At 37.1% G+C, this 14,170-nt stretch overlaps 1 protein-coding gene and 1 non-coding gene across 5 annotated transcripts in view; both read left to right on the forward strand.

Moving 5' to 3' along the window:
- Positions 1-14,170, forward strand: part of LOC105093039 (B cell receptor associated protein 29) — a 41,404-nt gene that overhangs the window by 18,392 nt on the left and 8,842 nt on the right. The gene's annotated exons all lie outside the window — the stretch shown is intronic.
- LOC116154135 (small nucleolar RNA U109) lies at positions 1,669-1,792 on the forward strand. Its single transcript, XR_004138028.1, has one exon. It is a non-coding gene; the product is annotated as a small nucleolar RNA U109 (small nucleolar RNA).

The following is a 14,170-nucleotide window of genomic DNA, read 5'->3' on the forward strand; positions in this document are numbered from 1 at the left end:
ATTTGGAACATGACCATGAAGTTTTATCATTTATAGGGAAATAAATTTAGTAATCAGACATTTCAAAAGAGAAATAGTGTTCTTTTTTTACCCAACACAAAATATTGCTGTTAATCCTTCTGAAGAATGCAAGGGACTATTTCCAAAATACCTTTAATTAGTTTTTTAAAAATTATTTTAAAATCTTGCTTTCTTTTTTTCATATCTGCCAAGCATCCTTTTCCATATGTTGTAATCAGAGTATTACAGAAATAAAAGACGAGGGTAGGTTGGGTGCTGTGCTGCCCCTCCCTCAACCCTGGCTAGCTAGGTTCTTCTTCCTTTGCCTTTCAGAATTCCAACTCGGAGATATTTTGAGCTTTAACCTCAGAAGTCTGATACATAACTCTAAACTCAATATTATTTTCAGTAATATAAGGAAACTCAATATTTCTTTAACAGACAATTCAGGTGTTTGGAGAAAACGAACTTTGAAAATATAGGCATTTTGTTTATAATCTGATAACAGGAGACACACAGCTTCTGTGTTTGAAATGTAGACTGCAAAGCTACTTTCAAAGTGAATCAGTGTTGAGGTAAAAACAGATTTTACCTGTTTGAGTATGTCCCATTTGGTTCCTGCAAAGTGTGTGGTATTTTATGAACACATTTTATTTACCCAAAGTTGTTATTTTAGATAACATTACTAATGACCTTGAGAAGATCAGAGTTCCATTTCTAAAGGAAGTACAACCTTAGCTATATTCTCTTGACCTATACCAGTCAAATTCATTAAGAACTAAGAAATAACATACTAGTACAAGATTGGGATGAATTCAGCAGCACAATGCTCTGTACATAGTACCATTCAAACATATTCATTGATTTCTAAAAATTGAGGACATTAAGGCTGACAGTGCTTAAGAAATGTTTCAGAAAGTTCTTTTATATTTCATAATTGAGTAGAAAAGCAATGTGGTTTGTTTTTGATAGAGGTAAATAGAGTATTTTCCATATGAATTGTCTTACCTTTGGTATTTCTTGAATCTAAGTGCAACATTTTCTCCGAATGTATTAGTGAAAGTAAAGTGTAAATACAAATGTCTATTAAAGCTGGTTAACCCCAAATTAAAAAACTGTTAATCTGCAGGCAGGTATTAAGGGCACTTACTCTACCAGTAGTACCTAACTCTCCATCAGTTTTTAACCAGCAGCTCAGATTTTTGACCAGAGTTAGTAAATCACCTGTGCTTCAGTGCAGTAATATGACCCTAGTGAGTCAAAAGCAAGCGTGCATGTCTCAAAGCACCCAGTTTACACTCAGGACTAACCTAGTCAGGTGTAAGGACCTGATCTGTCATTTTTAATGATCTGTTTAATGGTAACTCTGATGTCCCAGCATATGTAGTAGTTGGGAAAGGGCACTGCCATAAAAAAATGAGAACTTGAGCTTTAAAGAATTTATGAAGCTCACAAGCTCTCATGATAAAAATAGACCTTGTATGTAGTGGGAAAGCTTCTGATGTCCAGGGAGATTGACTTCAAAGGCTCTTCTAGGAGAGCTTCCTATTATTTATTCTTAATATCTTCCCAGTATTTATTCTTAAAACTAGTGGAAGTATGTACCATTCAGTCCTTGTGTGCATCCAGGCGGTGGTAGAAGTAGGCATGATTTTAAAAGTGATTGAGTTGCATGTGGAAATGTCTCTTCCTCCTTCCTTTAGGGACATATCCGTAGCATGCTGCACTGAAAGTTGTCAGAGCTGCCACCCTAATAGTAGAAGTTGAGAGGTGGTGTATTTCTCCTACATGAAGGGAAAAAGAAAAGAAAAGTATGCTTGGTCAAATCCCTTGACCCTGCCTTTATTATTCCTTCCTTTCTTCCTTCCTTCCTTTCCTACTTCCCTCCCTCCCTTCCATTTCTTCCTTCCCTTCCTTCCTTTCTTTTTCTTTCTTCTATCAGCAATTTTTTAGGAACTTTTCAAATAATTTATTCATTGTAAGATCATTTAACATGGAGCATAATTAAAACTGTCCTTAAAAAGCATACCTAGAGGATAAAGCACATTTTTATTTTATTTAATTATTTGTTTGTTTTTCTTCCAGTTTTATTGAAATATAGTTGACATGTGGCACTATATGAGATATACCACATAATGATTTAATTTACATGCATCATGACGTGATTATCACAGTAAGTTTAGTGAACATCCTTCATCTCATATAGGTACAAAAGAAAAGAAATAGGGAAAAAAATTTTTTTCCTCTTGATGAGAACTCTTAGGATTTACTCTCAATGATTTTTTATATATAACGTAGAGCAGCATTAATTATATTTTAATGTTGTATATTATATACCTAGTACTTATTTGACTACCTTCATCCAGTTCCCTCTTCCCACCCTCCACCTCTGGTAACCACAAATCTGGTCTCTTTTTCTATGAGTTTGTTTTTGACGTGTTACTGACCTACAGTACTGTGTTAGTTCCTGTTACACAACATAGTGATTTGATGTTTTTGTACATTTCAGACTGATCACTATGATAAGTCTAGTTACCTGTGTCAGCAGACAAAAATGTTAGCTATTAACTGTATTCCCTACACTGTACATTTCATACTCGGGACTCATTTATTTTGCAACTGGAAGTTTGTACCTTTTAATCACCTCACCTGTTTCTCTCTTTGCTCTGCCCCCCAACCCCCGGCAAACACCTGTTCTCTGTATTTATAACTCTTTATGTTTTAGGTTTGTCATTTTTTTTTAATTCCACACATAAGTGAAATCATACAATATTTGTCTTTCTCTATGTGACTTATTTCAATTAGCCTGATACTCTCTGGGTCTATCCCTGTTGTTGCGAATGGCAAGATTTCATTCTTTTTTATGGCTGCGTAATATTTATGTGTGTGTACTTCATCGTCTTTATCCATTCATCTATGCATCTGTTAGGTTGATTCCATATCTTGGCTATTGTAAATAATGCTGCAGTGAACATAGGGGTGCATATATCTTTTCTAATTAGTGTTTTTGTTTTCTTCAAATAAATACCCAGGAGTGGGTATTGCTGGAGATTAAGCAAATTTTAAATATTGCCTAAACAAAGTATATACAAACAGAACAGAAACTGAGTGTAAAGGCCCATTCTGTGTACCTAAGTATTAGCAGCATATAATAGGGACTTGAGATTTGAACCAGGAATCAGAATCTTCTACTCCTATTTAAACTTCTGTCAACTAGAAGATGTATTTTATTCAGCTCTCAGCTAGTTTCAACTCTCTTCCTGGATAAATGCTTCCATATCATTGTGGCTTACCTTGCAAAAGAACTAACATTCTGGCATTTCCTTTTAAAGACCAACTTCACTGCCCTTGAAGATGTTAGAGTTTAAAAAAAAAAAGTCATCATCCTTTAATGCTGGTAATAAACAAGGCATTCTAACATAAGGACCAGGGAGTAGAAATTGTTGAAGTGCTTTACAAGAGGAATTGAAGTAATTGAAAGTCAAGATAAGAGAAAACTACAGAGGAATTACTGTTCTGTATACCAGTAACCCTAAATTCTTGCCTCTGGAGTCTGAAACAAGAATAAGGCATAAACTTTTTATAAAAATGTTAAACTGTGGGGTTTCCAGTTCCTTTCAAAGAAACTATTTGAACCATCTATCTCTCTACAAATAAATTCTCTAAGTCCAACGTAAGCATATTAACAGTTGCAAATTCTTGTGGGCAGGAACTAAACTATCTTTTACTTGCAGTTATATCAAAGCTACCATCTTACTTTAAAATTTGTAATGCTTTAACTATTTTGGTAGTTTTGGTCGTATTATATTTTTTGCTATATTTATTACCTTTTAATGAGTTTTTATGATTGGATTAAGAGAAAGCGTGTTTTGTCTCCTCTGTTAACTTATCTGGAGGTTTCTGCTTCTTTGACATCTCCTTCCCTTCTTTTACTCACTGAAAAATAAAAGCCCATATTGAGAAAGAATAGCATAGTTTGCTTGATGGATGTGCAATGACTATATGTGATTAATAGTATACCAGTTATTTAAAGCAAATAAAATACATGACCCGACCTTTTTGTCAGATTTTAGCTCTTAGGTTGGCTTGTTTTTTAACAAAGGGTATGTTACCATTTATTAGTTTATTTCTGTATTATCTCCGCATACAGTTGACGTTATTGTCAAACCAGAAGAAGGAGGCTTTCTTGCAGCTTTCTGGTACTAGTATGTCGTGGTGGTATTTTCTCCTGCTTGGTTCCCTATTCCGTTCCCGGTTAGTTGTGATGTTTTCTTTTCCTGTGAGCGTTATCTGTTCCCAGGGCCTGTACATGTAAAATAAACTGTTTAATTGTCATCCAGTGACCAGGAGAAATAGCTATGGGTGAGCGAGTGACTTAAGACAGAAATTCATATCATTGACAGTACCAGCAACCATAACTGATGCTACCGGAGGAAAAGCTTTTATAATCACTTCAGACGGACATTAAAGCAAGAGAAAACAGTCTCTTCTCTGAAGAGGTTATAGCCCAGAGGGATGGATCCAACATATATACATAAAATAACTATATTCTTCTTCCCCTGTAAACTACATGAGTTAGTTTACTATACTAAAAAACATGGAGTGGAGAGTGCTAAATGCATACTGAATAAAGGACTTTTCCAGATGATAAGAATGTGATCAAGCATAGTTCTCTAGAATAAATTGACAGACATGTCTATTGGATCATCCTATATCAGGCTTCTGTTTACTGCCGAGTGAGGTTCAGAAATTCAGCTGGACAACTCTAGTCTAAAAACACTTCCAATTGGAAAAAAATGCACCAAACTGTTAATAATAGTTACCTTGGCATGCACAATGAAGAATTTTTTTCTGGAGTTTAAACTGTTTTCTATAATCCCTCTAATATGCAGCCATCTGCAGAATCCCACATCCCAGAAACTGATCCTGTAGAAACTGTCAAGGAGTACTTAGTTCGCGAAGGTTGTGGAAACAATCTGTGAAGCAGCAGAAATTTCATCCTGAGAGATATGTTAGGAAGCAGGCAGAATCAGTAGGATTTGGGGAACGAGGGAAGGTAGAAGTTTAAGATGACTGCAGGTTTCTAATTTGGTTGACTAGGTAGGTAATGCTTTTTAAGATTAGACCAAAGGAGTAGTAGGGTGCTTTTATTTGGGGAGAAGGGAAGCAGAAATAATGAATTTGGTTATAAGTATGCTGAGTTTGAGGGACATCAGGATATCCTAGTGAAAATGCCCAAGAAACAGTTGGAAATACGAGTTTGAAGCTTGGAAGTAAAGTAGTCTCAAAATAGAGTCTAAACCTTGATCCGTGTGGATCTGATAGTTGAATCATGGAGCTGATGGGATTATCAACAAAGGCTGTATTGACTGAGACAGATAGAGCCTGAACATAGGGCTCTGGCACATGCCAGCCTGAGGTGGAGGCTAGGGAGAATCAGCAGGGGTTTTACCTGATAGCGATTCGCCACCAGTCATCTAATTCTCAGTCCTTTAACTAGTAAAGACTCCCAGGTGATACGTCTCCTTTTCACTGTGTATTAGTAACATTAAGTCTACTGATGACCTAGAAGGTGTTGATAGTATAAAATGCTACGTGTAATTATAAAATTTTTGCTAAAATCTTACTCTTCTGAAGATACCTTTAAATTGCAAAAAAGGAGCAGACTGTATGAGAGGTGGATGGTAACGGGAGCTGGAGGAAGTTAGGGTATATGAGGAAACAAATACTTAACTGCTGCTCAGCTGTGCTCCTCCCTCCTCTCCCCCTGGACTTCTTCACTCATCTCTGCAACTTGATCTTTTCTTCAGAGGTAACCTGATCGTGTTATCCTTCACTTCCTCCCTCCATTTCTCCTTCTTAATTGTTGGCAAGAGATTGCTGTCAAAAAGTAAACTTCATTTACTCACTAATTCCAAAGATTTCTTTGTATTCTGTTTCAGTATATCTTCACACAAAGTGAGTTTCCCAGAAAAGGTTAACCCTTTACCCTCTACACTGGCTCAGTGGCATACTCTTCTGCTTCATAGAGCATTCCCACAACCTTTGTGAACCACATGCTCCTCAACAGTTTTTATAGGATCATTTCCTGGGGGGATTCTGCAGATGGCCACATGTTCCTGTGCGGTTGCATACTAAAGGGATTTTAGTGACACAGAGTCTTTTTTCAGTTCTGTTCATGAACTTTTACTCGTACCTGTGGTGTACTTTGTGCTGGATGCTTTGAGGGAGACATAGATGGATACATTGTCATCCCACTCTTCAAGGATGTCTAGCAAGAAAGGTAGACAGATTCACTGGTAACAAAAATGTAAGGCAAGGGATGTTAAAAGTCAAAATAGGGTGAGGGTATAGCTCAGTGTTAGAGCACATGCTTAGCATGCACAAGGTCCAGGGTTTAATCCACAGTATCTCCATTTAAACATTTTTGAAAAGTTAAAATTTTTAAGCAAAAATAAAGGCATAATACAAAGGGTAATTATAGTGCAGCGCCGACAGTGAGTGATTCTTACTGGCAGAGTTGAGGAAAAATTCCTGAGGAAGGTATTATCTGATGTGGGTCTCAGGCATAACTGATTTCCGAAGCAGAAATGGGCAATGTCTTCCCCTCACCTCCGGAACACACAGGAATCAAGGACGAAAGGCCGTTGTGCCTAAGCTTATGGCTTATGCCAGGGGGGAGAGCAGGGGTGATGAGGCTGGAAGAAAGCTGAGGCCAGATCTGAGGGGCCACCAGGACCATCCTTAGAAGTCCAAAATTTATTCTAAAATAAGTACAGAGGCAGCAGCAGATTCTTAGGAAGAAAATACAGAGCCACAAAGTCTTTTGCCAAATAATTTGTGGACAGAGATTTAGCTTAGAGAAGAGAATAAAGTAACTCTCAAATATTTAAATCTCTCTAAGAATTCTCTTGCACAGTTAATTTGTTTAAAGATGCTGGAAGCATCTAACTAGTATTTGGGAATGTGGAGTTTAAAGTTACTCAGGCTTGATATGAGACTGGCTTTCTCTGATGAGCCTGTGTGTGACCTCGGGGAAGGGACTTGTGCTAAGCTGTAGTTCTTCATGGAATTGTTGCATACATCAGGCATGTGGCTCAGGGCCTTGTCTATGTTAAAACTTAATAAGTTACTAGGTGTTATCATTATTTTTTTTCTATTGGAAAATTTTCCAAGTTAAATAAGGAATTACTAAAGCAAAAAAGAACAGCTTCGACCTTCACTTTCAACCAAAAAAAAAAAAAATCAAAACTAATTAAAAACATGGTCCTCGAGTTTAGGGATAATTTTTGTGGCACTATCTATCTTACTTTCCAAATCCATGTAATTTTGCCTCTTTTGTATATTATAATAAAACAGTAGTCAAAATTAAGGTAAAATACTTTACAAGTTTCTAAATTGAGTAAGATTTTTTAAAAAGGAGGGGTGCTTCTCAATGGTAAAACATGCAGTGTTAGATATTTGAGTTGTTCGTTTGCTAAGTAAATCTGGAGTTGGTTTATAAAACCAAAGTATAACCATAGCACTCTTCTTTTCTGTGGGTGTCTTAGAAATATATTGTTTGGATCCATGGTGTTCTAATTGCCCAGTGTTTAAAAATGCAGAACACCAGTGAGATGAATTTGTTTTTTGCCTTAGAGACCAGAGTGTGTTTTTGCTTTCAGAGTTGCTGATGGGGACATTTCCACGTGACAACTCACCCAGAGTCTCTAGTCAGCTTATCCAAAATTGAACTTAACCATCTTCTGGTCCATATTGGTCCATATCTGGTCCATCCTCTTGGTTCCTGACCCAGTCACTTTTGAAATGGATGGAAAGCAGTCAGCTAGGAAAAAGAGCTGGAAAGTCGAAGGAGGAAAAACCTTTTCTACCTAAAACTAAGTGTCATCACAGCATCCCCTGTCTGTATATATAGCCTTTGTTCTTCCTGTAAGGAAAAGTAATGGATAAAATGGGAAACTTTTTAGAAGGTTTCTAAAAATTTCCTTAGATTTGGATCCTCTCATGTTCTGATACTTTATTTTATAGTTCTTTTGAGTAAATTTATAATCTAAGAGAAAATTAAAAAACTTAAGAGTATGTTTTAGTAAACTATGTCCCGTAGGCCAAATCCAGCCTGCTGACTTGAATTTAGAAATTAAATATTATTGGAACAAAACCATGCTCATTCGTTTACATTTTTTCTATGGCTGCAGAGTTAGGTAAACTGGACAGAGTGTGCCTGGCATAGAAAGCTAAAATATTTACATTCTGGCCCTTTACAGAAATAGTTTGCCAACTCCTATTCACAGTCTTCAAATAAGTATACTTTTTTCTGTATAAATGAGGTGATGCTGAAGAGATTGGTTCCTGCCATTAGTATGGTTATAAAATTTGCTGTGCACCTAATGCTTGTTGAATGAATATTGATCACATAATTCAAGAAATTATATATGTTTATGTATAGTCAGACTAATTCTTTGTTTCTAATCAAAGTAAAGTGACTCCTTCAATTCTCACATATGACGATTTGTAAATTCTAGATTTCACGCGTTGCTTCGGCTTACACATGAAATTGCTTTATAAAGCATACCCTTTTCAAAGCAGTTTATATAAGCTATACCTACATGATGCCTTGCCTAAAATGCACATTCCTGATTTTTAAGTGCAAAGCCAACATATTAATATAATTTGTAATTATTCTTTGCTAAATCACAGAGCCAAAATTGTTTTCTTAAATACATTACTTAGCTACCTAACATTAATGAAGGAAGTCTTTATGCATTTATTGATTTTTTTTCACCAACAGCATAACAGTGGGGCTGATTTTATTTATTCAGTTAGAAAGCCCACTCATTATTTCCCCCACCCAGAGTATCAGTAATCTTTCTAAGTGTCAGCATGCCTTAATTAAGTCCTTGTCTCTTTAAGACCCAAAAGCAATTCACCCGTGAACCTCATTTATGTTCCCAGTACCCCAGAGAGTATGGGCAGGCACTGGTATACCTAGTAGTAGGTGGAGAAATTGAGATACATGCAAAAAATCATTCATTTCCCCTTTGTCTTTGCATGTGAAAAATAGAGCTGTATTTGGTTTTATTCGGTAATATTTACCCTGTAGTATAATTGTGCAGCTTTATTTCCATTCCAAAAGTGTCTTAATCCTCCTGCAAAGCAAGCAGTCTTCTAAGCATGTCCCAGTTTAGTCTCTCCACCGTTACTTTGGCTTCTTCACGTTGCTACTAGAGCCGGTTTTCAGCACCACAGATCCGATTATGCTTTTGCACGATGGTTCCTGCCACCGTTACTCTTCAGGGCAGCACACATGCTCCTTTCCAATCTGGCCCCCAGCGCGTTTCCAGCTTTGCCCGCCCCGCTTTTGTTCAGTCTGAATCTTACACTCCTACTCTGTCAAATCCTGGAGTGTGTAGTCCTGCTAACATGGTGCATCATCACTCTCACCTTTGTCCAGGGCTGCAGGTCTGTCCGCCTGGAATGCCCGCTTCCTTCCCTCTTCCTTGGCTTCTGCTCATCCTTCATCTGCAGCACTGCCACCTCTCAGACGCTGCCCTGAATCTGTCTCCCTTCAAGCTGGGTTGAGTGGCCTCCTTTTGAACCTCTATATTCCTGCAGGGTTACTTATTTAATAGTGTGCCCTGTAGAAATTTTTTGTTTATCTTTCTTACTAAATGGTGAGAGCCATGAAGGCAAGGGCCCCATCTAAGTCATGACTTTGTCCCCAGCATGTGCCTAGTGTTCCAGGCCTGGTGAATAATAGATTCTAATAAATCTCATCCCCAAACACGGATGCCCTCTCTTCCCTCCTTACCCAATTTAGAGTCCATGTTTCATTGTAACTAGGTTCTTGCAAACTACTTGTCTCCTTCGACTCCCTGCCCTCTCCCTCACCTATCCCCGCTTCCTCCTCCACTCCCCTCCTCTCTCAAGGGCCTAGCCCTGGTCATAGTCACACATCCAGCTGCTTGGTACTTCCACCCAAACATCTCAGCACTGCTGAAGGAACTGACTTCTTGTTTTAAACAAGTGGTTACTGCATTCCCATGAGCCTCAACACTGCAAGGACACTCCTATTGCACTCCTCCAAAATCACCGCTTCACTATCCAGAACTACTTTAAGTCTTCTCATTGTCACTTCTAAATTCTAAATCCACCCTCCTTTATTTTGGGCACAAAGAATTCATCAAAAACGACGTCTTCTCAGCAGCAGAACTACCGCCCTCCCCAGCTGGGCTCAGATTCTCTGCCTGTCCTTTGTTCACAGTGGATTTTCAGTTGTTCTTCTAGTGCTGTGGCTCCTATCCCCACAAGCGATGTTCCTGCAGTTACTTCCTCACTTAGTACCATCTGACACACATCCTCTGGCATCTCCTGGCCAAAAAACAAAAAAAAACAAAACTTCTTTCCATCTCATATTTTTTCACTTACTGCCCCATTTCTCTGCTCTACTTCACAGCAAAATTTTTTTCCTTGTAACCTTTTATTCACACATAATAAATTGAAATCACATAGTGATTCAAATCACTTGAGAGTTGCAAAAATGATACTAAAAAAAAATCCTCTATACCCTTCACCGTTACCCAAATGATAACATCTTACACTTGCTTTATCCTGCTCCCTCTTCATATTTTCCTCTCACTTACTTTTTTGTTTTCCCAGTGGTGGTTTTCCAGTTCTCTTGTCCCTTCTCATTTATTAGATGCCATTCTGTTGTAAGGAGGAGCTTTCCTTTTCTTCCCCCATATTTACTTGTTCGCTTGTTTAATATACTCAGTGGGTTATAACTCGCTATGAGCATTATCTCTTGAGTGTTCAGTTCATCTCAGATTTGACTACCGAGAGCCTTTTCAAGCTGGCCCTTATCACTTTGTCATGCCCTTATTCTATCAGCACTTACATTCTGCTGTAACAAGATATTCCAAGCTCATCTTGTGCTTTTCCTCTGCTAGCTCTTGAATCAAGCATGACTCCAGTGAGCCTTAAGTGGAGAATGGTATTTAGAAAGTAAGATCTGGACCCCAGTGTGCTTATCACTACTAGGGTGTCATTATTTCTAGGCACCCGCAGCAGACAGAACAGATAGTAGCTTCAATTTCACCTTTACAGAAACTTTTCCTGAGTACTCAGTCTGATGTGTCTGCAGTCATTCTCTGTCCCGTCGCCCTATTTTAGCTTTGTGCATGACGCTCATTACTCACCGTTAGTTGGTCGGTTCCTTTATTGTGTGTCTTGCTCCCTGCCTAGAAAATGAGCGTTATGAGATCAGAGACCCTCACTATCTTTTCATCCTCAGCACCTAATCGCCTGATGCCTAGCAGGCATCTCCTGTGTTGTTGAATGGAGAGATGAGTGGATGACCCCCAGGGCAGTTTCATCTGTGTAACAGCTTCATCTTTCATAGTCACGAGCAACAGGGAGAGATATTGGGAGAAACATTTCCTTCTTCGTATTCTTTATGAAAACAGTAAAGATATGTCATTACTGTTAAGCTTAATTCTCACAACCCTTCTGTATTTGTTGTACATAGTGACCTAATGTAGGTTTCATAAAAGTTTTTTTATGAGCCCTAACTTGAAATATTTTTAAGACATTTATTATCACATTGCCCCCAACCTCCTCTTAAGTAACTTAAGCCTTTTACACATAAGATTTATATATGAAGGTTAAGTGACCTATACTTTGATATTCGTGAAATGTGTTAAACCCTGCTTCTTTACTAGAATGCCTGCTTTTCTTTTATCTGCTTCCTCACTACCCACATTCAGTGACTTTTTTTTAAGATTACCTCTTTGGTGTTTCATTTTAATACATGCTATAATACATAATTTTAAAACATCAGAAGATTTTTCACAAAAGAAAATTTTAATTAAATTTTTGTTTATTTAGAACAAAGGAATCTGGGGGGTCATATCTGATAGGCTCTTACTTAGAAAGTTCTTATACCCTTATATAATATAATACTATATCTTGTCCTTTATTATGTTCATGTGTTTTGTGTGGGATTGTTTTTCCCATTGTTCTTTTTTAAAATAAACGTTTTATGTTAGGACAGTCTAGATTTATAGAAGAATAGGCAAGATACTACAGAGACTTTTCATATACCCCACATTGTGTCCCCTGTTATTCGTGTCTTACATTAATATGGTATATTTATACAATTAATGAATAAATATGGATATATTATTAATGACAAAGTCCGTAGTTTATTCAGATTTCCTTAGTTTTCACATGTTGTCTTCTTTCTGTTCTGGGATGTCATTCATGATGCCATGACACCACAGGTTCCTCTTGGCTATAAAATTTCTCAGATTTTCCTTATTTTTGAAGACCTTGACAGTTTTGAGAAGTACTGGTTATTTTGTGAAATGCTTCTCTATTGGAATTTATCTCATATTTTTTCATGATTAGACTGGGGTTATGGAACTTGAAAGTCATAAGAGGTAAAGTGCCGTTTTTATCACATTATATCAAGAATACATATCAACATGATATGTCACTGTTGATGTTGACCTTGATCACCTGGCTGAGGTAGTGTTTCTCAGATTTCTCTACTGCAAAGTTACTTTTTCCCCCTCTCTTTCCATTATATAGTCTTTGGAAAGGAAGTTGCTATTTGCAGCCGATGCTTAGAAATTGGGGAGTTATGCCCCACCTTCTTGAGGATAGAGTATCTACATAAATTTTTGGAACTTTTCTGTGCAGGTTTGTCTGATTACCCCTATTTATTGCTTCATGTATTTATTTATATCAGAAGGACTCATGGATATTCATTTTATACTCTAGGTTATAACTTAATACTGTTTTATTTATTTTGTTATTCAAGTCATTTTTTCAGCTTTGGCCATTGGGAGCTCCTTTATTGGCTGCTGTGTCCTTTGACGTATCCCCATCACTGTGGATTTTTTTTTGCTTGTTTTACCTTTTTGAGTACATCCTTATTTTCTGACACTGTAAGATGCTTCAGGCTTATCTGTATGTATCCTGCCCCATTCCTGCAATCAGTTTTAAAAAAAAAAAACTAAACTGGATTCTGTAACAGTATTTGTTTGGTTTTTGTTTTGAATTCTGAATTGGCATGAGTTATTTGTAACTTGATTATATTTTTATCTGAGTATTTCAAGAATGGTCTGCTTTGTGACTTTCCAGCTATCCTGAGTATTTTTTTTCATTAAAGGTATAATTGTTTTTATTGCAACCAAGATTCCTAGCAGGTGACTAAAGTGGGGCCTCATTGTTTTAGCTGACCTTTACCATGTTTTCAAAAAATGAACTAGCTCCACACAAGTGAATTTTTCAGATGATTAAGGCTTAGACTTTTCACTTGTCTGTTCTTTCCTTCCTTCAAGGAACATATTTTAAACACCTACCATGGACTAGGCACAGTGCTGTGTGCCCAGAACATAGAGATGACAGCTTCTTTTCTTGAGTAGTCCACAATCTAGTGGAGACATAGTTACACTTCAGCATAAGTACTATGATAAAGTTAAGCTCAAGATGAAGTAGAAGCATGAAAAGATGCTCAACATCACTAATTATTAGAGAAATACAAATCAAAACTACCATGAGGTATCACCTTACACCAGTCAAAATGGCCATCATCAAAAACGCTACAAATAATAAATGCTGGTGAAAGTGTGGAGAAAAGGCAATTGTCCTACACTGCTGCTGGGAATGTAAATTGGTGCAGCCACTATGGGAAACAGTATGGAGAGTCCTTAAAAAACTAAAAATTATTCACTGTATGATTCAGTAATCCTACTCCTGGACATATATCTAGAAAAGACAAAAACTTTAATTCAAAAAGAGGCATGCACCCCAGTGTTCATAGCAGCATAACTTACAATAGCCAAGACATAGAAGCAACCTAAGTGTCCATTGACAGGTGAATGGATAAAGAAGACATATATATTTACTATGAAATATTATACAGTCATAAAAAGGACTGGATGCCATTTGTAGCAACATGGATGGACCTAGAGATTATCATACTAAGTAAAATCAGATAAGGAAAGACAAATATCATATGACATCACATATACATGGAATCTTAAAAAATGTTACAGATGAATTTATTTCTAAAACAGAAACAGACTCACAGACATAGAAAACATATTTAATGGTTACCAAAGGGAAGAGGGGTGGGTATAAATTAGGAGTTTGGGATTAACAAATA

The sequence above is a fragment of the Camelus dromedarius genome, chromosome 7 (genome assembly GCF_036321535.1).
Source record: "Camelus dromedarius isolate mCamDro1 chromosome 7, mCamDro1.pat, whole genome shotgun sequence".
In the NCBI taxonomy this organism is placed as follows: domain Eukaryota; kingdom Metazoa; phylum Chordata; class Mammalia; order Artiodactyla; family Camelidae; genus Camelus; species Camelus dromedarius.